The sequence below is a fragment of the Panthera onca genome, chromosome B3, assembly GCF_046562875.1.
Source record: "Panthera onca isolate mPanOnc1 chromosome B3, mPanOnc1 haplotype 2, whole genome shotgun sequence".
Classification (NCBI taxonomy): domain Eukaryota; kingdom Metazoa; phylum Chordata; class Mammalia; order Carnivora; family Felidae; genus Panthera; species Panthera onca.
This window is the reverse complement of record NC_138344.1, coordinates 138,494,756-138,521,216: the sequence shown is the minus strand read 5'-3', so window position 1 is coordinate 138,521,216 and position 26,461 is coordinate 138,494,756. Positions and strand designations below refer to the sequence as shown.

At 48.8% G+C, this 26,461-nt stretch overlaps 1 long non-coding RNA gene across 1 annotated transcript in view; it reads right to left on the bottom strand.

Annotated features, from left to right (window-relative positions):
- Positions 1–19,623: 19,623 nt before the first annotated feature.
- LOC144616616 (uncharacterized) overlaps positions 19,624–26,461 on the bottom strand; it is a 37,800-nt gene continuing 30,962 nt past the window's right edge. The window contains exon 3 of the long non-coding RNA XR_013555965.2: positions 19,624–26,242. This is a non-coding gene — a long non-coding RNA (uncharacterized LOC144616616). The remainder of the gene's footprint in view (positions 26,243–26,461) is intronic.

The window sequence follows — 26,461 nt, the reverse complement described above, 5'->3', positions numbered from 1 at the left end:
TCCTTATAAGAAGAGGAGATCAGGAGGCAGACAAGCACAGAGGGACAACCACGTGAGGTCATGGGGAGAACAGGTCACCTCCAAGCCCAGGAGACAGACCTCAGAAGAAAGCAGTCTTGCCACCACTTTGCCTTTGGACTTTGCGAGAAAATACACATCTTCTGTTGCAGTCGGTCTGCGGTGTTCTGTTAGGGCACCTCAGGCATATGTGACCAAAGCCTGGAGCTTCAGACCTGCGCGGCTGTGCGCGTGGGGCCATCCCACCCCGCAGGTCCGCTCCCCCTGCCCGCTCCCGAGGGCCATCTCCGCCGGGCACCCGCAGGTGCGGCTACCCGGCTGTGCGCCAGGCCAGGCGCCCTTTCTTCTTCCGTCACCCGGTTTGGAGGGAAACTTCTGCGAGTCCAAAAGTGTGGACTGATGGAGAAAAGCTGCCAGATGTGTGCTTTCGAGGCAAGCTAGATGCTAGATTGACACGATGCCAGGAACACAGCAGAAGGGGACGCGAACGGACATACGCTGCACGTGTGTTGGAGGAGGCTTCGAGAGGGTATTGACCTATTTAATCCTTTTTACCAACCGGAAGGGCAGGTCCGATTACATTACCCAGCACGTGAGAAACAGAACCTTGGACTGCGGTTGTGGCTAGTTAGTAACAGAATGGGGCTTCCTGCTCAGGACGGTCTGACCCCAGAGCTATGATAGCCCCACACTGCCCACTAAAACTAGATAAGTGGACGTCCTTCCTTCTCTATTTCTGCATAAATGGCTCCGGCTAATGCCGTGAGACAGAATGAATAACCAGCAAGTTGATGGATTACACTCACTTCAAGCAAACGAGCCAATTGCTGTGTTGCCTCTGTGGATGTGGCTTGAGCGCACGCCATTCGTGACCGTCGGTAAAAGGAACTCGGGCTGCAATTCACCAGTATGTTTGAATGTCCCCAGGATTTGCGTTTCACACCCGAGAGCTGGGCTCAGCCAGGATTTTCACAGGTTAACACCTGCAATGGAGGCAGAAGGCATGATTTAACTCAGGCAGCATTTAGCTTTGGGAATTAAAATACGCGCCAAAGGATAATTTGCGAACTTGATCCTTCTTTCCCCCGACTGTCGTTGGTCTTAGGTGGGCAGAGCAACAGGCCTCAGGTGTTTTAAAACTTTGTCAAGCAGCTTTAAGAGGATTTGAGACACATTGCACCCACTTGCAGTGGATGTTTTGAGAAACCTACCTCTTTAACCCGCACATTATACGTGTACCGTTGTACAAAGGTTTACTGAGCACCTACGATGCCCTAAGGCACAGTGCTCGTTCTCAGGATGGGGGGGGTGGGGAGACGAGACAACACTGCTGTCTCTAAGAGGCCACGCTCTGCTGGGGCAGATGGACACAAAGCGACAGTCACAGGACAGTGATGGCTACATTATGAGAGGGGATTGCTGTTCCCCCCCTCAAGTTCCCACGAGGAAAATTCCATCCTGCGACCCAGGGAAAGCAGCATTAGAAAGGAATTTCAGCCCTCTCCACTCACTCCCCCCAAATAAGGAGTGACTTGTCAGATGGGTAGCCTGTGAGAGGGAACTAAGGCATGGCGCGGAGGGCCTTCCTCTCCGATCTGCCTGCTCCTGCCTCCAAGAGGTAAGAAAGCTCGAGTCCCTACGGGTTCTGCCTTCCTGACTTGGGTCTGGAAGCACACGCCTCTCTGTGGAGGCTCACAGGCGTGGGGCAGAGAATATCGTTGCATCTGGCTGCTTATGGCTCGACTTGGGGCGGGGGGAGGGGCGCTCTAAGGTTTAGATTAGGGGCCAGAGTCTCAAGGAAGTCCACAAGTCCACAGGTGAAGCCACACTCTCCGGTGAAGCTTTACCACTTGTAGAGGTGGCATTCTGATACTCGTCGGATTCTATGTCTACATTTCAATTTATTTCAGAGGAAAGGAGATGGGGGTTAGTTCACTGGAGTCCTGAACTCCAATAGCTGTGACCAGAGGTAAGCAGGAGGAGATAAAGGAGAATAAAAATGAATGAATGAATGAATGGGCGAAGGAATGAATGAATGAATAAATGAGGAGCGATATCTACTCTAGCAGGGGGAGTGGACCGGTAGGTGAGTCTGGGCCCTCGAGTGAAGTTCCGAAGGAAGAGTGGATGTGCATTAAGCAGACAGGGATGGGAAGGGCATTCCTGGCAGAGGGAAAGGCGTAGGCAAAGGCCCGGAAGAATGAAAGAGCCTCGGTGCTTTTAGAAACTGCAAAAAGGTACCCTTGTCTTGTGACATTCCATGGACTACACCTTCCTTGGCCGTGGCCCTCTCTCTGCATCTATGTCTTTGTTCCTTCAGCTCCTGCCTGGCCCTCTCTCGGATCCCCTCCAGCCTCCTTCATGCTACCAAAAGCATTGTCACGATGGGCACCAATGAACACGTTAATAATTACAATGACCATTGCCCAGGGCCTCCTTACAGTAATATACACTCTCATCACTCTCATCTTTTTTTTAATTTGTTTATTTTGAGAGTGGGGAGGGGCAGAGAGAGAGAGAGAGAGAGAGAGAATCCCAAGCAGGCTCCACCTTGTTAGTGCAGAGCCCCATGCGGGGCTTTGATCTCACAAACCAGGAGATCAGGACCCAAGCCAAAGTGGGACACTTAACCCACTGAGCCACCCAGGTGTCCCCCCCCCCGCCCCCCCCATCATTTCTCATCTTCTTAAGGCACTTTCTCCTCTTGGACCTTACAACACACCTCTGCCGTAGTTCCTGTTTCCTTTTCTGAAAACTTTTTTTTTTTTTTCCTGTGCTTTTGTTAGGACTTCTCTGGCTCCAACTTCTGAATCGTCAACGCCTTTTTCTCTCTGTCTCTGTCCAAATCCACACAGATTTCAGAGGTTGCAGATAATCCCTTGGGGGGGGGGTCATCAGCACATAGTTGGCTTGTTAGAAATGAGGAGGGTCTATATATGAGAATGGAGGAACTAACCGAAGGAGCGAGTGTAGACTGAAAAAAGGAATCAGACCGTTCCGCTGGTAATGGTGGGATTGTTTATAGCGCGCTAACCTCCCGTGGGATGGCGGCCGAAAGGGGGTGGAAACCGAAGGGGATTCGATCCTTGAAAGAAGAGGAAGATCAATGTTTACCACCCCCACCCGGTGAAATCTTTGGCTCTTTAATGAACTGCGTCCCCATGAGCAAGACTCCAAGAAGCCCAAGGGAGGAATGTTTGGAAGGCTGAAAGAGCAGACAGAAATTTCAGCTGCTGCCCACCACAAGGGAGGCTGAGTCAGGAGTTCGAGCCCTACCAAGTTGGAGGAGCTTGACGAACGTATCAGGCTATCTCTGCCGAAACCCACCAAAGACCCTGACTTAGGAGGAAAGACTAGGTCCAAGGACCTGGGAGCTAAGAATCGGAGGCCCCACCATGTCAGTAGCTTGTGTAGGCAGGGCTGGGATTCAAACCCGAGGGCCCAGCCGTAACACTCAAGCCCTCAGCCTCAACCACATGCTCAACCCTCAACCCAAGCACCCCACATCCTTCCTCTAAAGCACTCATCACCAACTTCAACACCCGATGGCATTGCACACGGAGCTATGCGTCTCTTGCACTAGACTGAAGGTCCATAAGGGCAGAGGGCTTGCACGATGACTGACAACAGTCCAATAAATATCTATTAAATGAATAAATGAGTAGTTGGGGATGGCCGACTCACCAAAGCTTGTGTGTGTGTAATGTCTTAATATATTTTTTATTAGTGAAGACATATGATTAAAAATGCCTTCCTGTCATACAATTTCACACACCACCTTATGATCCTGGAGTGAATTAAATCACCAATAATCACTCTGGTTGGTAGCCAGGTCTATTTGTACATATCTGTTGCTATTTTTAATCATGATCAGGAATTTCTAAGCTTCATATGAATGACTCAGTATTTTGATTAATCAGCTCAGTAGGGAAAATCTCCATGGGTAATGGGACTGCACATAAAGATTGGGCATGCTGAGACTGGGGGGAGACTGAGATTGGAGGGAGACTGAGATTGGGGGGAGGGGGGTGGGGGAAAGAGGAAGACAGAGATAAGAAATTTCTTTTGTAGTCAGAAAGGCAGTTTGAGCCAACGCTACAGAACTTATATAAAGTTCCTGTTTTATCATGAACAGATTGTCAGCTGTTTTAGTTTCCTGTGGCTGCCACAGTGACCACAAACTTGGTGACTTAAGAGACATTTATTCTCACACAGCCTTAATAGCCAGAAGTCCAAAGTCAAAGTGTCAGCAGGGTCATGCTCCCTCCAGAGGCTTCAGAGGAGAATCCTTCCGTGCCTCTCTCTACAAGCTCCTGGTGCCCCAGACATGTCTTGGCTTGTGGGCTGCATAACCCCAGTCTCTGCCTCTGTCTTCATGACCACCTTCTCTGTGTGTATAAAATCTCGCTCTCCCTTCTGTTTTGAGGACACCAGTCATTGGATCTAGGGCCACCCTAAATCCAGGATGATCTCGAAATCTCTAACTTGATTACATGTGCAAAGACCCCATTTTCAAATAAGGTCATCCTCACAGGTACAGGGCTTGAGACGTGGACATATCTTTGGGGAGGATGCTACTGAACCCACCGTGACAGCTATGGCCAATGTAACTGCCATCGTGCCCTTTCAGGAACTCAAGAGAAGAGACTGTGCTGACAATTTCCCACTGACCCCAGGTGCTGCTGGGCATGTCTCCTGCTCCCACGTATCCTCCCCAGGTTGGAGCTGCTCTGGCCCAAGTTTCACCACTCTACAAGGTCCCTGCTCTCCAGAGAGGAACAGAGGCCAAAAAAAGGGTTAAATCAGCGGCTCAAGCTCACACACATGGAGGCGTCAAGGTTTGATCTTAGCTGTGTCTTCTCCAAAGCCAGCGATGTGGCCATCCCACACTCACACTACCAGAAACACTCCCATTATTAGAGAGTCGCCGTATTCTTTAAACACCTTTGTTAAAATGCGAACACTTCCTGAGAGAGGTTACCCAAGCCTTCGTGGAAACCCAGGTTGTAGCGGACTGTATTAGACCACCCTCTTCTAGAACACAAGAGATCCCATGGGTACGCATGTGGGGAGAGAGGCAGTAAGGAGGAGGGTAAGTTCGCAAATTGAGAAACTGAGGCCCAGAGATGTCAGGTGACTTGCCCCAGAGTACACAGCAAAGAAGCAGCACAACCAGAAATCACAGCCGGGAGTGCTGGTTCTGCACAAGGAGACTCGGAAGGCGTCAGCTACTTCGAAATATCCTTTGCTGCCTATGCCAAAGGGTTGCTGTCGGCAGAATCGAATCGAAATAGCGAAGGCCTCGATGGACTCTGCCAAGAGGCTCCGTTGGGTGAACCCTTCCCAGGAGGCCCCCCTCCCTGCATAGTTCAGACAGGAGAAGTAACGAGCAGGGAGCTGAGGGTTAGAGACCCGAGTTCTGGTGGTAGGCCTGCTGCTAAAAACTCAAGTGACCTTGGGCAAGTCACTTCTTCCCCTCAAGCCCCAGTCTCCTCAACTTAAAGCAAAAAGATTGAATTGGATCAGCTCCTCGTTGCCTCTAGCGCTACGTACTTGTGCGTCAGCTTCTAGAGCTTGTACAAGCCTCAGGGCTAACCGGACCCAATTCACACCCCCCAACGCGTGTCCGGTGTCTGCTTTCTCTGGCGTCCTTTCCCCCTCCCACTGAGAGCGGCCTCTCTCTGTTCCAAGGGGGAACCACCCTCTGAAACGTTTACTTAATAGTTGGGAGGGGCTGACCCCATTCCTACTTTTGCCCTGGAGTGGGCCTGTGACCCAGGTCTGGCCAGTCAGGGCATTGAGCACCCTGAAAACGGTGACTAGTTCGGGGATAGACACGTGGTTCCATCTGAGCCAGTGAGAACCAATCCTGGGACTTATTGGAGATATTGGGAGAGGGGCACCTGGGTGGTTCGGTCGGTTAAGCGTCCAGCTTCGGCTCGGGTCAGGATCTCTCACAGTTCATCGGGCTCTCTGCTGTCAGCACGGAGCCCACTTTGGATCCTCTGTCTCCCTCTCTCTCTGCCCTTCCCTCCCCACACTCTCTGTCTCAAAAATAAATAAGCATTAAGAAAGAAAGAAAGAAAGAAAGAAAGAAGAAAGAGAAAGAAAGAAAGAAAGAAAGAAAGAGAAAGAAAGAAGACAGAGAAAGAAAGAAAGAAAGAAGAAAGAGAAAGAAAGAAAGAAAGAAAGAGAAAGAAGAAAGAGAAAGAAAGAAAGAAAGAAGAAAGAAAGAAGAGAAAGAAAGAAAGAAAGAAAGAAAGAAAGAGAAAGAAAGAAGACAGAGAAAGAAAGAAGAAAGAGAAAGAAAGAAAGAGAAAGAAGAGAAAGAAAGAAAGAAAGAAAGAAGAAGAAAGGAAGGAAGGAAGGAAGGAAGGAAGAAAGAAAGAAAAAAGAAAGAGAAAGAAAGAAAGAAAGGAAAGAAAGAAAGAAAGAAAGAAAGAAAGAAAGAAGATATTGGGAGAGAGAAGTTCTCCCTCTGCTGGTGTTGCCTACTGCGAGGATGTGACCCTGGGGTGACCGGGGAGGGCGGGGTGGGGAGACAGCACACAAGGTCAGTCTGAGGAGCTGAGACAGGGAAAGCAAGTCCAGATAACCCTCGCACGCTTGCCTGAACCGGAAACACTTCCGAAGTTTGTAGTTAAAAGAATACCTACGCCCCACTGTTTGTCCTAAGCCACTTTAAGTCACCACTACAACTACACTTCTTGTTACAAAAGCCTTCCTTTTAAGGACGAGGAAATGGAAACTGAGAGTGAAAAAGTGGCTTTTCCATGTGATCAGACAGGAGGAAGCACCTCAGAGCCCATCAAGCCCAATTCCCACTGTTTACAGACCAAGAAACTGGTATCCGGAATGAGACGTGTCTTATTATGTGTATACAACACACACACACACACACGCACGCACGCACGCACACACACACGCGCACACACACACACACACTGCTGTGTGAGTCGTCTTATTACAATGCTGAGAAACTCTGTTTATCATCAAACATTTCATACATCCTATTACACGTGAGAGAATTATTATCTAGCCCGGCGCCGTGAAATGCTTTTTCCCATAATGGAATTTCACTCTGGAAGTGTATTTTGGTATTAAAAGGCTCCACTTTATAATGTCGATGGTTCAATCTGTGATCTAAAAGGCACTTAAACGCTTTGAACAAGAGGCATAAAGAGCTTTTATTGCAAAAGCCTTGCTGGATACACCAATTTTGCCATTGATCCTTTCGCCCCCAGAAGACTGCTCTGGAAGCAGATCCCATGGCGAGGCCGGACACCAGCTAGCGAGTGAGACCCGCTTGCCGTGGGCCCATTTGCAGACGCTGAAGGCATTCTGCACCACCTCCTCAGGCGAAAACATCCGGCCACGCAGAATGCCCATGGAGCTTAAGTCCCGTCCCCTTGACCCCCGGTGTGTCCGTTGGGTCACTTCCTCTACAAAATAAGCCCAGGAATACAAGCTCCCAGTGTTCTTGTGACGAGTTACTATAGGCGATCACATATAGGTGATCTGTGAATGCGGGGTCCCTGTCCCTGGTGGATGCAATTCTGCAATGACTGAGGAATTGGGGTCCTACTGAGAGCACTGGTGTAGTGGAAAGAACCCCCCACTCAGAGCCCAAAGCCCACCGATCTCTTGGCTTCACCCTGGAGAGGCCATTCACTTCTCTAAGCCTCTACTGCCTTTTTTGTTTTCATTATTAGAACTAATACTTTATTTTTTGAGTTAATCGGGGTTTTTTTTTAATTTTATTTAAATTCAAGTTAGGTAACATATCGTGTAATAGTGATTTCAGGAGTAGAATTCAGTGCGTCATCACTCACATACAACACCCAGTGCTCGTCCAGCAAGGGTCCTTCTTAGTGCCCATCCCCCATCTGGCCCACCCCCCCCCCCCACCACCACCTCCAGCAACCCTCAGTTTGTTCTCTGTATTTAAGAGTCTCTTACGGTTTGTCTCCCTCTCTGTTTTTACCTTATTTTTCCTTCCCTTCCCCTACATTCATCTGTTTTGCTTCTTAAATTCCACATATGAGTGAAATCATATGATATTTGTCTTTCTCCGACTGACTTATTTCTCTAATCCTCCACTGCCTCGTTGTAAAGGGGCATTTGAATATGTCACAGTGTGGAGGTGCCTCAAAAAATTAAAAATAGGTCTACCCTATGACCCAGGAATAGCACTGCTAGGAATCTCCCCAAAGGATCGAGGAGTGCTGATGCAGAGGGGTACTTGTACCCCAGTGTTTATAGCAGCACTTTCAACAACAGCCAAATGACGGAAAGAGCCTAAATGTCCATCAACTGACGAATGCATAAAGAAGATGTGGTTTATATATACAATGGAATACCGCTTGGCAATGAGCAAGCATGCAATCCCACCATTTGCAGCAACGTGGATGGAACTGGAGGGTATTATGCTGAGTGAAATAAGTCAGGCAGAGAAAGACAGATACCATATGTTTTCACTCAAATGTGGACCTTGAGAAACTTAACAGAAGATCATGGGGGAGGGGAACGAGAAAAAAAGTTACAGAGAGGGAGGGAGGCAAACCATAAGAGACTCTTAAAAACTGAGAATAAACTGAGGGTGGATAGGGGGTGGGAGGGAGGGGAAAGTGGGTGACGGGCATGGAGGAGGGCACTTGTTGGGAAGAGCACCGGGTGTTGTATGGAAACCAATTTGACAATAAATTATATTTAATACAAAAAAATGAATGTGTCACAGAACTGTTATGATCACTCATGTTGTGCATGGACTCATATGGTTACTTCCAACCCCGATTTTGTGAGACCCGTCATCTCGGGCACCTACCACGGAAAAGAAGATTACGATCGGCACCTCTTGGTCATTGATCCACCCTTTTGCCAATAGCTGAGCACCAGGGACGTGTGTGGTTCACTCCCTGGCCATCAGCAGCTAAAGGCAGGAGTATCCCCTGAAAGGGGTTGAGGGCAGAGCAGCAACGGAACATTTCCCAGAGAATGCAGCACAGTCCAATGGCCCCACCAGACCTCCAGTGTGACGGAAACCTGGGAAACACGGCATTCTATACTTCCTGTGAGGTTTGCACGCCCATCAGCATATTGAACTTCTAAGGTCAAAGTGGTGGGGGGGGGGGGGGATGCTTTTGTTTAACTTGGGGTTCCCCAAATTCCACCAGAGAACATCTCTCACTGGTCCACAGCGTTCACAGAGGGCAGAGTATGCTTGGGGAGCCAGGCTCCGAGATTCCAGGAGCTGAAACGGAATTTTCTAGCTCTTTCGTAGCTGTGATCTTCCCTTCAACACTTCATATGCTTTCATTCAGGTATTCCAGTAAGAAGCCATCCCTTGGGCCACGCCATCTGCCTATTCCCAGGGCATTCATTCGTGCGTGTGTCCCCTATTCTTGGGGTGTTGTGCTCTGCTTCCCAAGCCCTCTCCTAGGCATAGCCACCCCCCTCAAAAAATACAGCTCCTGGCTGCAAGGATCTCATTGTCTAAAATGGAAGACAGACACCTGAACAGATAATTACATGCAAAGCGACAAGGCCCGTAAGATAAATGTGCACCTTGTGGGGTGGGAGGGGGTGGGGCGGGTGTCAGCAAAGGCTTGTTTGAAAGATGAGTTGCCGCCCGAGGAAACAGTCGAAGGAGGCAGGAATGCTGCAAAGGCAGCGCGTGCAAAGGCCCAGAAGGAAGATAAAGAGATTTCAGGAATTACAAGTAATAAAATTAGGATGGAGAATAGGGGGCGAGGGGAGAGGAATAGAAAAGTAAGGAGGGGGCAGGCCGGGGAGAATTTACTGAGCTGTGTGGGCCAGGGAGCCACGGAACCCTTCCGAGGAACCTAAGGGCGGCAGGTTTCTGAGCGTGTGTGCGCGTGCGCGCATGCGTGCGCATGCACATGCGCCTACGTGAGGGCTGGGGGCAGGGGGATAACGTGGTTAGCTCTGCGGTTAGGAACGATAGTTCTGAGAGCCGGTGGAGAAGCGCTTGGAGAGACACCTGCAGCATCGGATGACGGCCGGCAGGCAGGGTGTGCTTTGAAGCTTAAAGAGGGGGGGCAATTCTCGATCAATCCTCTGACCCAGAGGTGGAGTGTATTCCCCCCTCCTCCTGAATCAGGACTGTCCGTAGTGACTTGCTGGACAACAGAATGTGGAAGAAGGGCCAGTGTGTGAATTCTGAGTCCAGGTCGTTAGAAGCCTTGGTATCTCCACTCAGCCGTGTTGGAACACGCACACTGGCGAGAGGCGGGCTGTCCAGTTCCCCCTGGGACCACCACGCCGTAAGGAGGCCCAAGGTAGCCACATGGAGGGCTGTGTATTGAGAGCACGATGCCCGGCCACCCCAGCTGTTCCAGTCGCCCCAGCCCAGTCATCAGACATGCGGGTACAGATGCCCCCTTGGATTATCCAGCCCAAGCGAACACAACGTGAAGAATCAAAGGAACCCAGCCAGCAGCCAGGACCAAGGCTGAGCACCGCAGCCCCAGTCCAGCGGCCCAGCAGCCTCCAGTTTCTCAAGCCGCCTGAGCTGTGGCCAAGCCTCTGGAGGAGCAGAGCTCGGCTGTCCTGCGGGCCTCTGTGCCCCAATTCCTACCACATTTGTGCATAGGATTAAATGGCTCTTGTCTTATGCCCCTACATTTTGGGGTGCTTTGAGCGCAGCCGCAGATAAACAGAACCCTGGACAAGCTCAAAGCATCAAATCTAGTACAAAATATCCTGGGGACAGACAGGAAGTAGCGTGTGCGTGCACGCACACACGCACGCCTACACTCTCACGCTTCTCAGACACACCCCTTTCACAATGCATTCCCACTCTGACCTCTACTCCAGCCTGAGTCACTTCGTGGCCACAATTCTGAAGGTGGAAGGACAGTGGCCCATTTGACAGAGAGCACGACGTAAATATGGCGGGCATTATTAGCAGGTGGGTTTTGTTGATAAGAATTGAGTGCAATTCCGGGAGCGAAGCAAGAACACCGTGTCAGTTGGCATTTCATTCCCACGGCAAGATCACCTCTGCAGCAATTCGTTATGTCGCTGGGTCGAATCCAAGACCTCAGTGCAAAGCCAGCAAAAACCTCCCTTCAAGGAAGGCATTTGGGGGAATTTCAAGCCATTCATCTCCTCCCAAGGCTCAAAGTCTGCCTAGCGTAGCCAAAGGCAAAACTCAGCTTCCCCTTTGCTTTCTGGGCTGGAAGCGCTGAGGGAGGCCTTGGGGAGGGGAGGCCGCTCTGCAGGAGGGAGAAACATGGTCAGGGAGGACCCTGCAGAGAGCATCCTCACCAGACCATTCCTAGGGAGGCCCTGGCCCCGCTCTGCCGTTAAGAGACCTGTGCTCTGATTCTGGTTCTGCATCCAGGAGTCTCTGTCATGTAACAGCTGTTTATCTGTTTTGGGGAGTATTGTGGGGACACAGTGAGGAGGCAAACTTGTAACCTGTCTGTTACGTCCCGGAGAAGGAGCCTTGAGACCAGCTTTCTAAAGGGTTGTTACGGGTTGAATGCATCTTCCCAAAATTTGTATATTGAAGTCCTAACTGCCAGTACCTAGAAAGGTGATCTTTTTCGGAAATAGGGTTGTTGTAGAGGTAATTGGTTATGTTAAGATCAGGTCACACTGGAGCAGGGTGGGCCCCTAATCCATTGTGACTGGCGTCCTTAAAGAAGGGGGAAATGTGGACACACAGACACATACGGAGAGTGCCATGTAAAGAGTGGAGTTAAGCTGCCAGAAGCCAAGGAGCTACTAGAAGCCAGAAGAGAGGCGTGGAACACACCTTTCTGTAGTGCCTTCAGAGGGAACATGACCCTGAGGGCACCTTGACCTCGGATTCCCAGCCTCCAGAAGTGTGAAAACAAGTTTCTGTTGTTGTATGCTGCTCAGTGCATGGTACTTGGTTATGGCAGCCATAGGAAACGAATACGAGGGATCATTTGTTTAACAAAGTTGCGTTCATCCAGCTTTTTCTATGGCCTCATAGACAGAGATGGCCAAGACACGACTCTTCCCTGCGCTCAAGGGCCTTCCGAAGAGAAAAACTCACCCCAGAGCCATGTGCTAAGTTCAAAACAATGGTGGTGCAAAAGTGCAGAGGAGATGTACCTACCCCGGCCCAGAGAGTTGGGGAAGGCTCTGAGAGGAAGGGACATCTAAGATTTCAGGCTGGGGGAACAGGTGCCCTTTTGATGAGTGCCACTGTCATGGTTCACCTGGAGAATTCTGGCCCTTCTCTCAGGCTTTTCTATCTAAAGATAAAACCCCCAATGGCCAAGTGTGGCCAAGACAAGCATCCTTTCTCCACGTAGGGGTCCTTGTTAGCAGAGAGGCAGCTGGAGGCATGGGGAAGGGCAGTGAGTGACTTCACAATTCCCTATGAACTCCATGGGACAGGGAAGATTTGTATTGCATGGACTCTAAACCCGACAGGATCCAGATCAGAGCCCAGCTCCTGGTAGGTTCTCTGAAGGTGTTCGTTGAACTGAAATGAGAGCAGAACTGAACTCCAGCCCAACCTATTCCTGGGGTCATCAGGCTTCAAGGGGCCTTGGAGTGTTTGCACAGCTCATGTAGACCACTGTGACCACCTGCTCCTTCCATCTGGCAATGGACCTATTCAACGAGTTTACCCATCTGTGACCGATGCAATGGGTCAGAGGTGGGGGGGGGAGCATCATACGGAATGGCAGCCATTTGGGCATCTGACCCACCCAATAAGCACCTTTTCCAAGGATTTTGAATTGAAGAGATGGGAAAAAGAGACAACGAAAGAGACAGATGGACACCAAGAGAGCCTGAGACAGAAATGAAGACCTAGAGAAAGAGAGAGAGAGATGGAAAGAGAATGTGAATGGTCTTTGTCCCTGGTTCTAGCCCCTTCCTGAGGCTGTCAAAGCTTGCCTGCTAGAGACAAGAGCTAAGGGGTCCTTTTCTCCCTGCCTCCAATCCCATCGGCCCTTCTGAGGAAGAATACCGAGGACGCCTACTGCCAGGTGCCTCGGTGGGTTATGGAATGGAAAACAAGAGAAATCTTGGCAAACTTTAAAGAAAATACAGTTAATTGCCACTGACATTCTCCCTTTGGTTACACAAGCAAGCCCCGACTTTAATCACACGCATTATTGTAATCAGCCTGCCAATCACATTTTGAAATATTTCATTTTTGACATAATTACAGTAGAATACCCACAACCCATCAATAACATGGATAAGGCAAGATTGATATTGTGTTTCCAAATGGGGCCTGACAAAGCCGTCACGGCTTTTGTTCGGGGGAAGAAAGGTAGGGCGGATAGCATCTCCCTCTCACGTTATGACTGGGTTTAGCGAGACTGTCTCACACATCACTCACGCGAGGCTGGAAAACCCCACTCGTCGCAACTGTAATTGGGAATTTTCAATTATTCAAGCCTCGTCCGTATTATTCTTATTGAGTAACAAATTCAAAATGAATGCTCTAACCTGGGGCCTTTGTGCGTAGACATTATTGTGAAATGGAGGCCTATTATGAATCGCTCTTTTATGTTAATCTGCCTCATTTTCCTTATTAGTCCCTTGCTGTATATCAGTTTGTGCGTGTATAACACAAAAGTACAACACGTGTCTGAGAAAACTGTGACATTTCGACTTCTGACTTTTCCAGGTGGGCTGGCTGTGACCGCCCTCTCCCTCACCCACACTTAGCTGTTCACGTCAAGACAGGGCTTTGTCTTTGTCCCCAACAGTGAGTATTAGAAGCTCCGGGCAAATCCTCAAACAATTGTTCCAAGAGTGACTTTGTTTTTCCACGTAGAGTTCTGTTCTTGCAGAAGAACCCCCTTTATCCAGCTACTTGAAGAGCTGAGGTTAACAAGGAAAGGAGGAAGCTCAGATCTGAAGAGAATGTGTCCTTACTCAAACCTTTTCTCTAGAAGCATCTTTATCAAAAACATAACATTCGGTGTGTTTGATCAACAGAAGGGGACAAAAAGTCGCTCCAAAGTAAATCCCCGGGGGTCCAGGACAGAGGCTCAAATGGGTCAGCAGTGTGACTGAGGCGACAGCTTTGCACAGCATCGAATGCCCACCCTGGAAAGCCCCCTGTCAGCAAGGTCAGGGCAGCCCAGACCTCCCTGGTGATGACACCTTAATCTCGGACTCCTGCCCTGCAGAGCTGGGAAGCCATCATTTCTGTGGCTTAAGCCGCCAGCGTGGGGTACTTTGTTATGGTAGCCATACCAGATGGGTACACCCAGGAAGGCCAGTCACTGCATTGACCAGGAACTTCATTCCCCACTGCCCCTCCATTCCTGGTTGGTCAAGGCCGACCTGCTTTCAAGTTGGAGGATGTTGTCTTGTACCATTCAATGCAGGCACTTAAGGGTGCCTTCTGCGGCCTCCCTTCCTGAGCTCTGATCATTTTAATAGCAACCTGGGGTCTAGCATGGTGTCTCAATGTAATGTGACCTGGGAAAAAGGAGGGTGGGAAGGAGGGATGGGAAGGAGAAGGAAGGAAGGAAGGAAGGAAGGAAGGGAAGAAAGGAAGGAATAAGGAAGGAAGGAAGAAGTTAGCTTTGTAGGTCAGATGTCACACATGGTGTGGCTGGGCTCTCTGCTCAGGGTCTCACGTGTCTGAAATGAAGGTGTTGGCCTGCTGGCTTCTCTGGAGCTCAGGTCCTCTTCCAAGCTGTTCCCATTATTGGCAGAATTCAGTTCCTTGTGATCATAAGTCCAAGGCCCCCTTTCCTTATTGTCTATGGACTGGGGGTAACACCAACTCATTTCTGCTGCTCTCTGGTCCTTGCCTGGAGTTAGACCCCACCCTGATAACCTCCCTTTGTCATATAAGATAACATAGTCATGGGAGTGATAGCTTACCATATTGGGTTTAATCCACATTCCAGAGGGAGCATGCAGGGCATGGGTCTTCAGTTGTCGTAATTAGACTTCTACCTTGTAGAACATCCACATGTGTATAAGTGCCCAGAAGAGACTCTGCAGGGATACACCTCCAATCCATAGCAGTTCTTATCTTATGCAGGGGAATATCCATTCTAGTTGATCATAGGACTATATGCTTAAATATACGTGCTGATAATTAAAGGGTAACAGCTAATGAATATGAATGAGACATGTAACTTCCAAATCCTTAGAAAAGAGAAAGCAATGGAACAAAGAAAACTCAATTTTTGTTTTCAGTAAAAGTCTGAAAAGAGGGGGAGGGGAGCATGGTAATTCGAAAACATAAAATCCTATCAGTGGAAAAAAATGTAAATGCATTAAATTCTTACATTAAAAGTCAGAAGCTCAGGGTGAGTTCCTTTTTTCAAGGTTTTTTTTTTTCTTTATATTTGAGAGAGAGAGAGAGAGAGCATGAGCAGGGGAGGGGTGGAGAGATGGAGACAGAATCTGAAGCAGGCTCCAGGCTCCAAGCTGTTAGCACAGAGCCCGATGCAGGGTTCGAACTCATGAGCAGTGAGATCATGACCTGAGCTAAACTCGGATGCCCAACCGACTGAGCCACCCAGGCACACCATCAGAGTGAGTTGCTTTGATGCAAATACCTATAATTAATAGGAGGCACAACTGGGGCACCTGGGTGGCTCAGTCGGTTGAGCATCCGACTTCAGCTCAGGTCATGACCTTGCAGTCTGTGAGTTCGAGCCCCACGTCAGGCTCTGTGCTGACAGCTCAGAGCCTGGAGCCTGTTTCGGATTCTGTGTCTCCCTCTCTCTCTGCCTCTCCCCTGCTCATGTTCTGTCTCTCTCTCTGTCAAAAATAAATAAACATTAAAAAAAATTAAGATTCTCTCTTTAAAAAAATAGAAGGCACAACTAAAAAATGACACACAAAGACATAAAATAAAGACATGAGCTAAGTAGCAAGTCAAAAAAAGAAGGCCATGTGGTAACATTAATGTAAGACTGCACTGAATACAAGCCAAAAATAATATTTCATATTAATAAAAAAGTGTAATTTACAAGAAAATATAATAGTTATGACATTTTAGTTCCTGACAACATTATTTTAAAATCTTAGTTTAAAAATCAGAAACAGGGGCGCCTGGGTGGCTCAGTCGGTTAAGCATCCGACTTCAGCTCAGGTCATGATCTTGCAGTTTGTGAGTTCAAGCCCCACGTCGGGCTCTGTGCTGACAGCTCAGAGCCTGGAGCCTGCTTGGGATTCTGTCTCCCTCTCTTTCTGTCCCCACTCATGCTTTGTCTCTCTCTCTCTCTCAAAAATAAATAAGCATAAAAAAAAGAGACTGAAACAAAGCAGGAAATTTACTCCTATGAAATAGTATTGTCTTTAACATACATTTCTCAAAAATGAAGGGATCAAACAAAGAAAGAAACATGTAGAAGAATTAAATAACACAATTAACAAGCTTGATATAAGAGAAACAGAATTTTGAATCCAACAGGCAGAGAATCCATATTCTCTTCAAGGAATGCTCATAAAACCTGATCATACAGTAGGCCATATAAAAAGTCTTTTTTTTTTTAAAGAGGAGAAATGACTCAAACACATTTCTGACCACATTTCAATAATATTAGAAATTAATGACAGCAACAAAGGCAGCTAAATAGAGTCAACCTGTGTCAAAATGTTAAAATGCCATTTTTAATAACTCTTGAGTGAAAGAGAAAAGCAAACCAAAATTAACAACTGTTCAAACATGAGCAATAATGAGAGCAGTCCATGAGAAAACCCATGGATTGCAGCCAACTTAATACTCAGAGGAAAACTTATAGCCCCAAATTTCTATCTGAAAAGCAGAAAGATGGAAAATAAATGAACTAAACATTTAACTCAGGAAACGGAAGAGGTAAGAAGAACAAGAAAATCAACCTGAGGATGGTAGAAGGAAGAAATTCATAAACACAAAAGCAGAAATAAATTAAAAAGGAAACCGGTGGGGGGGAAAAAAAAAACAGCCCGTAAAAACAAAAACATGCTCTTGGAGAGACGGATGAAACAGACATTCTTTTGGCATGTAGGTTTCATCAGCGACTCACTGAAAATTTTCGGAGCAGGTATGACAGGCCAGGTGCTGTTCTAGACCCTAGAAAAGGGAGTGGACAGAGCAAAGATCCCTGCCATTGTGGAGCTGCACTCTGGTGGACGTGAGGAGACAATAAATTGATAAACAAGTGAATCTAAAAACGTCTGATGAGGAGGAGTGTTCTAGAGAGGAAAAAAGCATGGAAGAGAGATACAGAGACTGAGATTGGGTAGGTTTGCTGTTATAAAGACGATGGTCGGACCTCACTGAGAAGGCATGTTTGGGAGAAGATCAAGGGGAGGGAGGGGATAAAGACATGCAGATACCTGGAGAAGAGTATTGTGGCAGAGGGAAGGGTGAGTGCAATTACCCTGAGGCAGGAGCATGCCTGGTAGGTTTGCAAAGGAGGCAAGAAAGGTGCTGGTGGAGAGTGGAGGGAAGAGAACAAATACACAATAAAGAGGCGTAAGTATAGATAGATGAGTTGTTTTAAAAAAATAAGTTATTGAAAATGTAGGTTATATTAATTAGATGTGGGATCAGTGGTTGTAGCAAAATAATAATAATAATAACCCTCAAAATAAGTAGCTTAAAAAGAGAAGTCAACTTTCTCATAGCGCGAAGGTACCGACTCCAGCTCCTTCTGCTTTATTGATGTCAGCCTGTTGTCACTGGACTCACCTCTAGGCGTCTCTTCCAGACATCACATTGAAGGAGGAAGGGGAGCTCTCCCACATATAAAGGCATGTGCCAGAGGTTACACACAAGCATCACTTCCTTTACAACCTGAACTCTGAAATCTTGCATAACCTGAACTTTGGTACCTGGTCACATCCAGCCACAAGAGAAGCTAGGGAAAGGTGTCTCATTCCAGGCATTTATACCCAGCTAAAAACTGAAAAATGAGAGAACAGATACTGTGGACAGCCAGCAGTCTGTGCTAAGTAGCTGTAGATCTATCTCTAAAAATGAAAACAAAAACAAAAAACCCACCATGCCGGGTGGTTTTAAGGACAAATTATCCCAAATCTTCAAGAAATAGAGAGCTTCAGGTTACATCCTCTGTTATTGAGCATGGGAAAGGACAGAAAATTTCCTTGTTCATCCTTTCCAGTTGGAATGGTCCCGATACTAAAAACAAGAATAGTGCACACATAAACGCTATAGGTCAATATCATTTATAAATATGGGAGCAAATCCTAATAAAACATACCCAATGGTCTGTTAAGAGAATGATGCAACTCGATTGAGTAGATTCAACTGCCAGAAATATAAATGTGGTTCAACATTAGGAAGTTTACCACACTAACAGATTGAAGGAGAAAATCATATGGTCACCTCAAAAGTTACTGAAAAATAATCTGGTGAAACCAAGTATCTAAGCCTAGATTTAAAAATAAAACAAGGATGCCTGGGTGGCTCAGTCGTTGAGCTCCCGACTTTGGCTCAAGTCATGATCTCACGCACATCTGTGAGTTCGAGCCCCGCGTCGGGCTCTGTGCGGACAGCTCAGAGCCTGGAGCCTGCTTCAGATTCTGTGTCTCCCTCTCTCTCTGACTCTCCCCCGTTCATGCTCTCTCTGTCTCAAAAATAAAATAAAACATTTAAAAATAATAATAAAAATAAAACAAACCGCTTGTTAGCTAGAAATAGAAGGAGATTTATTTAAGTAGATAAAAGAATATGGTGGCAAAATTGTGCTAGTCCCCCATCATCCATTCTCCCCCCCCCCCCCCCCCCCCCCCGCGCCCCGTTGTACCTAACCCCCAGTTTCGGTGGGCAATATGGCCACTGAGCCAGAGACTACATTTCCCAGCATCCCTTGCAGTTGGGTGTGATCAGGTGATAAAGTTTGAGCCAATGGGATGTGAGTGGAAATGATCCCTACAATTGCTAAAAAGAGAACAGTTTTCCTTTGAGATCCCTTTTCCCCTTCCAGCTGGATGGAAAATGGCAATGACTGGCGGAAGTGTGGAAGCTACCTATGGAGGCTGGCAAAACCAGCCCTGGACTATCGCTGTGAACTCTTACGTGAGAGAGAAATTAGCTTCTATCTCACTTAAGCCACAGCATTCTAGACTCTCTTTGTTGTGCCATTTAGCCAATGCCCTAACTAGTACGTGAATGCATAAATCGTGACAAACATAATTTCCAATCGTGAATCATAAAAGCATTCCCCATTAAAATCAGAAACAAGGAAAGGATACCTGCAGTCTTCTTTATTGTTCAACATTTTGCTGGATGTCCTAGCAATTAGGTGAAAATAAAATAATAAATATTAGAGGGCCGCCTGGGTGGCCCAGTTGGTTGAGCATCTGACTCTCGCTTTTGGCTCGGGTCATGGATCCCAGGGTCTGGGGATTGGGCCCTCCAACAGGGTCTATGCGCAGTGTGGAACCTGCTTAAGATCCTCTCTCTCCTCCTGCCCCTCCCTCCCCCCGACTTGTGCTTGCGCGCTCTCTCAAAAATAAAATAAAAATAAATATTAGAAAGGAAAATTAAAATTTCCATCATGTGTAGGCAATATTATCTGCTTTCCTGCTAAAAAGTACTAGAAATGGTGTGAGATTTCAATAAAGTGGCTAAAATACAAAAGATTTGGAGACTCAGTTCCTTGTTTACAAAATGAAAATAACACTTCTTCATAGGATTGTCATGAAGATTAAAGGAGAAAATGATTGGAAAATGCCTAACTCCATGCTTGGTATATAGTAGGCATTCAGTAAATACTATTCCTTCCCTTCTTTCTCATTCATCTGTAATTGGGAACCTCACACATCTATCTATTACAAGAGACAAAAGATTTCTAAAGTTCTGAAAGTAAAATCAGTCTCTACTGCATTTCTGTGCTGAGACAAAACCCTACAGGAGTATAATGAAATCAGGGGCTCTCCGGTTGGAAAAAATCCAACAGATTAGTTTGTCTGACAACCTATCTAGTTCCTGAAGGCTCTCTACAGCCTGTGCCTGAATGCTCTCAAAGCCAAAGAAAATATTATCTTCTAGGAGGATCTGTGCCTTCAGTCCATCCACCCACCCATTCATCCATCCACACCCCCATCCGTCCATTCCACAAACACTTATTGAGCATGTATTATGCGCCGCAGTGGTCGGCATTGGGGCTTTCAAATTGAACATATCTTGGTCGAGACACTCCTGTGTGTAAACATATAACAACAACACACTGTGACAAGTGCTGTAAGAGAGTCCCCTTCAAATTGCTGTGGGAGAAGGGAAGTAATAAGTGCGGGGAGTGCGAGAGAGAGTTCCCAGCAGGGATGACATTTTAGCCAGGAGCTGCAGAATGTCTATGAGATAGTCCCCAAGCAGGGAAGAGAGGACGGACATTCCACATAGAAGCAAGAGGACGCTGAACACAGAAACGAACATACACAAGGTGTCTGGAACACTGTAAGCAGTAGGGCAGGGGTGGGGGTGCGTGGGAGCAGGAGGAGGGGTGGCAGACCGGGGGTCTGCAAAGGTGACAGGAGGCAAAACTCTGCAAGACTTGGCAAGCCCTGCTTCAGTTAAAGTTTTGGTGAGTGGAACAATCATGCTCTAGAAATCTCCTTAAGAAAATATGCAAAGAATCCCCATGATGTTCTTACATTAATCTGTGCTGCCGGCGTGGGCTTAGATGCAGCTTTGCAGAATATATTTTTTAAAGTTTCATTATGCCACTGTACATCAAAATAGGCCAATATAAATTATAATATGGTCATGCCGATAGGACTTGCAAACACAATATTTTAAGTTTATATTGCTTTCCAAGACCCATAAAAATTATTCCGAATGGCTGTTTGCTTTTTGAAGCCAAATGAAAAGGTATTTGCAATTTGATTATTAACAAATCAAATCACTGATATGATATTGGATTCGGTACATCTCAAACTGACTGAGAGCGAAAAAATCCTCAGTGGTCAATTATGTAGCCTGGCTGGTTTATAGTTTCTTGTGTGTCATTAAGAATAAGCATCACAGCCAACTCCGATTTTATTTTGATTTATTTTAACTGTTTCTCTGCTCTAAGAATTTCTCTCTAGGCCTTTCCCAGGCATTGGACCTTTTCTCTGACTCAGGCTGGTATGGATGGGTGTGACCAGGTACACTGTTAGCTACGTGAAAAGGTCAGTGGGTGGATGGCTAGGCGAATGAATAAGTGAACGGATGAATGAATGATACTATGTCAGTGCCACACTAGATTTCAAGAACTGAATTGCTTTCGCAATTGAAAAAGTGTTGGTTTTCTTACTTCCAGCATTGAGTCTTTTTTATTTTTTATATTGCTATGTGTTTTTGCCCTGTGCCTTTGACTAATGGAAAAGTCCCTTTTCTTTCGATACGTTCGGGGCCTCTTGATAGCAATGGCCAGAGAGAAAATTACATATATGCCCTCAAGTAAAATGGATCATCCCGGATTGGGGCCTCCTGTGCCATGTCCCTGGTGCCTCTGCAGATTCAGGGAAAACCTGAACTCCTCCTTCCAGTAAATGGTGCTTCACCTCACCCCTACTTCAAGCTGGGATCTCAATTTCAGGAAATCCTTAGATGACCCAGGCTCGGCTAGGGCATGGAAATGCAGGACCCAATTAATGCGGGGGAAAGGACTCCTACAGAGCAGCGTGTCTGGGGACACAACCTTCTGCCTACTGATCTGGAAATAGGATTTGGGTTTGGGAGAGCCACGTCTTGTCCTGCTTTATTCAGCCTTTAAGGTATCCTTACGTTGCCATGAGCGCTGATGATCGCCTCTTCCAGAGGGCTTCCGCGGACAGCTCTCACAGTCTCCCCACCTTGTGGTTCTCAACCCTGAGCCTCACGATGGGTTGGGCAAGACAGGGGTTATTTCCTGAATTTTGCTAAAACCGGAAGGAAACAAAGATTTAGGGAAGTTACGTTATCTCACACAAGGTGACCGGAATGAGTGTCTATTTTGTGCCTCTCCAGGGTCCGTTTCCCCAACCCCTTTGGTAATAGCCCCCTTAAAGACCCCACGCTGAAGCCACTGTTTGGCTTGGACTGATACCTAGCCCTGCTTCTAGGGGTGGAGAACCCTCCTTCTGCACCCTTAACGTGAAGGAAGATCACGTGACTAGGCTAATGGAACGTATTTCGAGAATTTTGTGTACCTACTGAGACAGAGCAGGTGTGTTCCTTGTCTTGCTGGTAGCAGGGGTGATACAAGTCTGGAAGTTCTGGGGAATATCAGTGGAGAGAGGTGGTTTAGGAAGAAGCCAGTACAGAAGAGAACAAAACATGAAAAAGAGAGAAAAACAAGATCCGGCAATATTATTTGAGCTTCTGGATCCAGCCACACCTCTAGACCTCCTTGGACTTCTGCATCCTATACGTGTTCTGGTCATCTATTGCTGTATATAGCAAACCATCTCAAAATTGAGTGGCTTCAGACAGTAACGTATCACTGTTGTCATGGTTCCGTGGGTTCATGGAGTCAGCTAGGTGGTTCTGACTTGGGGTTGTTCACGTTGTGGTATTCAGATGTCAAACAATGTGCAAAGTGGCATCTTCCCTAACGCATCTGGTTGACTAGGTTAGTGTAGGTGGACCACCTGGGGGCTGGCCAGGCATCTCTCTCTATGCTGCCTCTCCACATGGCTCGTTTGGACTTCCTCACAGCCTGGAGGTCTCAGCAGAGTTGAACTTCATACGATGTCTGGCTTTCCTTGGGATGAGTCGTTCCAAGAGAAGGTGGAGTCTATAACACTTCTGTCTCAGAAGCCGGGAAGCATCATTTCTGCCACTTCAGGTTACAAGCAAGCTTCTGGGTCAGCTCAGATTCAAGGGGGAGGCGCCTATACAAGGCATGTGTACCGAGAGGCTTGATTCGCTACGAAGCGCATTTTTAGAGATAGGCTACCACGATTTGCTAGCCAGTATATTCCTTTTGACGCCCTCAGAGTTAGGTTTCCACTATTTGCAACCAAAAGCAAGTTTGAGCAGAGCCTAGAGAATACAGGCCTGCTCTGCCCTCTCCTCTGCTGAAATCCTACCTGCCAAAACCAAATCAGATACGCTTCCTGGTACACCCCCTTCCTCGGTTCCTCCTCCCCAGTCATAGGAATTATGTGTTTCTTGATCCCGTTGCACTGTTGGAAATCCGTTGGAAGAACTGGTCAGAGCCGGAGACGTGGTGAGGCTCAACACCCTACTTTCGCAGCTCGGGAAACTGAGGCCCAGAGAGACAAGGAGAAATGACCAAAGTTGCCCCATAGTTTAGGAGGCTCATGAGGGAGGCATTCTGGCTGGGAGGATGGATATTATGTTCGTGTCTTATTCTCTCTACCGGACCGTAAACTCCTTAGAAGGCGGGATGGCACCCACTCCATCTCCGGACTCCCAGGGCTCCTTGAACAGGTCTTGGACAGGGAAGACCTTCGATGCTTCATTAAATAAGTGGTTAAAAGTTGCAGAGGTAAACTTTGCATCAGGAACTTCCCCAACCCACTTGGCTCTAAGCAGCTCTCTCTGGCCCCTGCCGGGGGCGGGGGGGGGGGGAGGGGGGAGGGCTGCCACTCTGCCCATGGCAAGGGGAAAAAGGAGACGAAGGACAAAGGCCGGGAGTCCCAGGCCTGGGCTCATGGCCAGGTGGACCTTCACTTCCTCATCTGGAAAGTGAGGTGTGAGAACCACAGCCCCTCCCAGCGGGGCTGTTGGAGGCAATGATGTCTGCAAAGGGGCTTTGAGAACCCTAACAAGCTACGCAAAAGCAGGGGGTTGGCATCATTAGTAGACTGGGACGCGGGGACTCCAGTGTGCCCGGGGGGGTGGGGAAGCGGAGGAAAGGAGCCCGAGCATCCTCAGAAGAGCTGCCCCCCTCGTCCTCCCCTGCCCTGGAAACCCTCCCCGGGCCCAGAGGACAGGCACTCCCACCAGAGCTGCCCATAAGAGCACGGGGCTAAGGGAGAGACGGAGCCCCATCGGATTTTCTCCCTCCCCCACCTCAGATTCCCCACCCATTATTAGGCCCGGGGTGGGGGGAGAGACGTGACTAATGTGCCCACAGTTGCCTCCTGGCATGGACAATTAGCCACCTGCATCTAATTCTGAAGGACCCAGAGGCTAATTGCATCTGCCAGACCCCATGGGCTGTGTGCATGTGTGTGTGTGTGTGCATATGTGTGTCCTCGAGCTACCAGTGGGCACCAACACAGACGCCGCTAAAATAATCGGGTATTATTGCATTCCACATCCACCGAGAGCCTGCTGGCCCCTGAGCACAAAGGGACCAGACCACGACATGGTCCTACCCAAGGAAGAGGGACAGAGGCGGCCGTCACCGGTAAATCAGTGGAGCCCAGTTTTGCAGCTGGAGAGAGCCCTCTGAGTCATTCTGGAGGTGAGGGAGGGGTCCACATCAGGGCTGTGATCAGAACCACCTTGCCTCGGGGTTCTGGACGGACGTCGCCTAGAGACTCCTCCACTCCCATCGGCGCCCTCTGTCCGCACACTGGCGATGGCTCGGAGGCCGGGGCCGGGAGTGTTAGAGGCTCCCCCTGGCTGAATGAATGAATGAATGAATGAGTGAATGAATGAATGGAAGACAACTGCTGCCTCCGGAAGGGCTTGTCGCTAGTTCATTCCTGTGTTAGGACCCCCCGGCACACCTTCTCGCCACACAGCCGCCCTCACCTAGCAGCAAGCGGGTCCCGCCACGGGGTTGGCTCCCATACGGAGTCCCGACACCTTCTCATGGTCCCGCTGTGCACCTAACCCAAGCTGCATTACTAACCAGGCCAGCCCTCCCTCTGGCCCCCGTTCTTCAGTCCCACAGACTTGGCCTCGCGGGCCTCGGTTGTCTGTAGGGGACCCTGCCCTGGCAACCGTTAGAAGTTGTAAACTCCCAGATCTCCGTGGTTTCCCACACGATGCAGCCCCACACAGGTTCACGGGGAACTTGGCTCTGTGCACTCACTGACACTCCCAGGCCCTTCTGTGTGGGCTCAGAGCCCCCCCACTATCCCATCTGCGGCTGGCGGGCACGTCAGGGAAAGGAGCGAGCAGGCAGGGTTGCGTGGCCGATTTCCGTGGCCAGGTCCAGAAGTGGCACAGCTTGCTTCCCTTTTCCCCCCGGCCAGAATTCACACGGTCCCCTAACCGCAGGGGAGCCTGGGACACGTGGTTCGCTGTGCGCCCAGGAGGACACGAGATTCAGCTGGCGAGCAACCAGCCAGGCTCTGCCCCTTCCACCAAGGGTCTTGCAAATAAAGCCACGAAAACGTACAGTTAGGCATTCATTTCCTCTGCGTGCTCCTGAGAAAAGGGAAACACCGTCATCCGACATCTGAAGCCCTGCCTAGTCACCTGCCCTTTCCCTGGCCCCCCCTTCCACATCCTGTGCTCCAGCCATGGCAAGCCAGTCAGGACACCCCCCCCCCCGGGGGGCCCCCAAGGCTCTTTCGCGCTTCTGTGGTTTGGTTATTCCTCTCCTGCCATGGCCTCTCTCCCCTCCCCCAAACTCCATCCGGTCTTCAAGCCCCACCTCAAGGGCTTCTCCCCGCAGAGCTCGCCCCAGCCCCCACCCCCAGGAGAGCGGACAGTATCTCCACCACCGCCCTGCTTTGCTCTCCTTGGCCCACCTGGCAATCCACCTGTACTGGGTTGGATTGTGCTCCCTCGAGAAGGTACGTTCAACTCCTAACCCCTGGGACCTGGGAGTGTGACCGTATGTGGGAACAGGGTCTTTGCCGATGCAATTACATTCCCGACGTCAAGATGAGGTCCTCCTGGATTCAGGACTGGCGTCCTTAGAACAGAACGGAGAGGCGAACTTGACACAGGGATCCCGGAAGACACAGGGAGAAGGCCGTGTGAAGATGTGGGCAGAGATGGGAGGACGCAGCCATGAGCCAAAGCACACGAAGGATGACTGGCCGTCCCCGGAAGCCGGGAGACAGGCAGGGAACAGTCTCACTCAGGGCCCTTAAAGCAACCAGCCCTGCTGGCATCCTTGATTCCAAACTTCTGGCCTCCGGAACGGTGAGAAAAGAAGTTTCTGTTGTTCTAGCCACCGAACGTGCAGTGATTGGTACAGCGGCCGCAGGGACCCAGCGCGGCACCCACGCTGCGTGGCCGCTGAAAGCAAGCTGCAGCTGCTTCCCCAACAGCTGCCACCCGCGTGCCAGGCAGGTGATCTGATGACACGGGAGACCAACGTGAGCGCCTGGCCCGTGCCGAGCGTGAGAACACGTGCTTCTCTGAAGGCCATTCGAATTTCTCCTTGAAAAGAAAACGAAAAGAAGCGCTATGTCAGCAAAACAAAGCCCATCTGTGCTGGGATCAGGAGCCCCACCCCACCTCTAATCGTGCCCCCACATCGATAGATTCGATTATTGTTCCACCCAATGCACTCCCTCCCCACCTCCCCTGCCCCCCCCCCCCACCTCTGAGGAAGGAGAATTTCCCTCTGTCCAACAGATGTAGGGCTTGGCCATTATG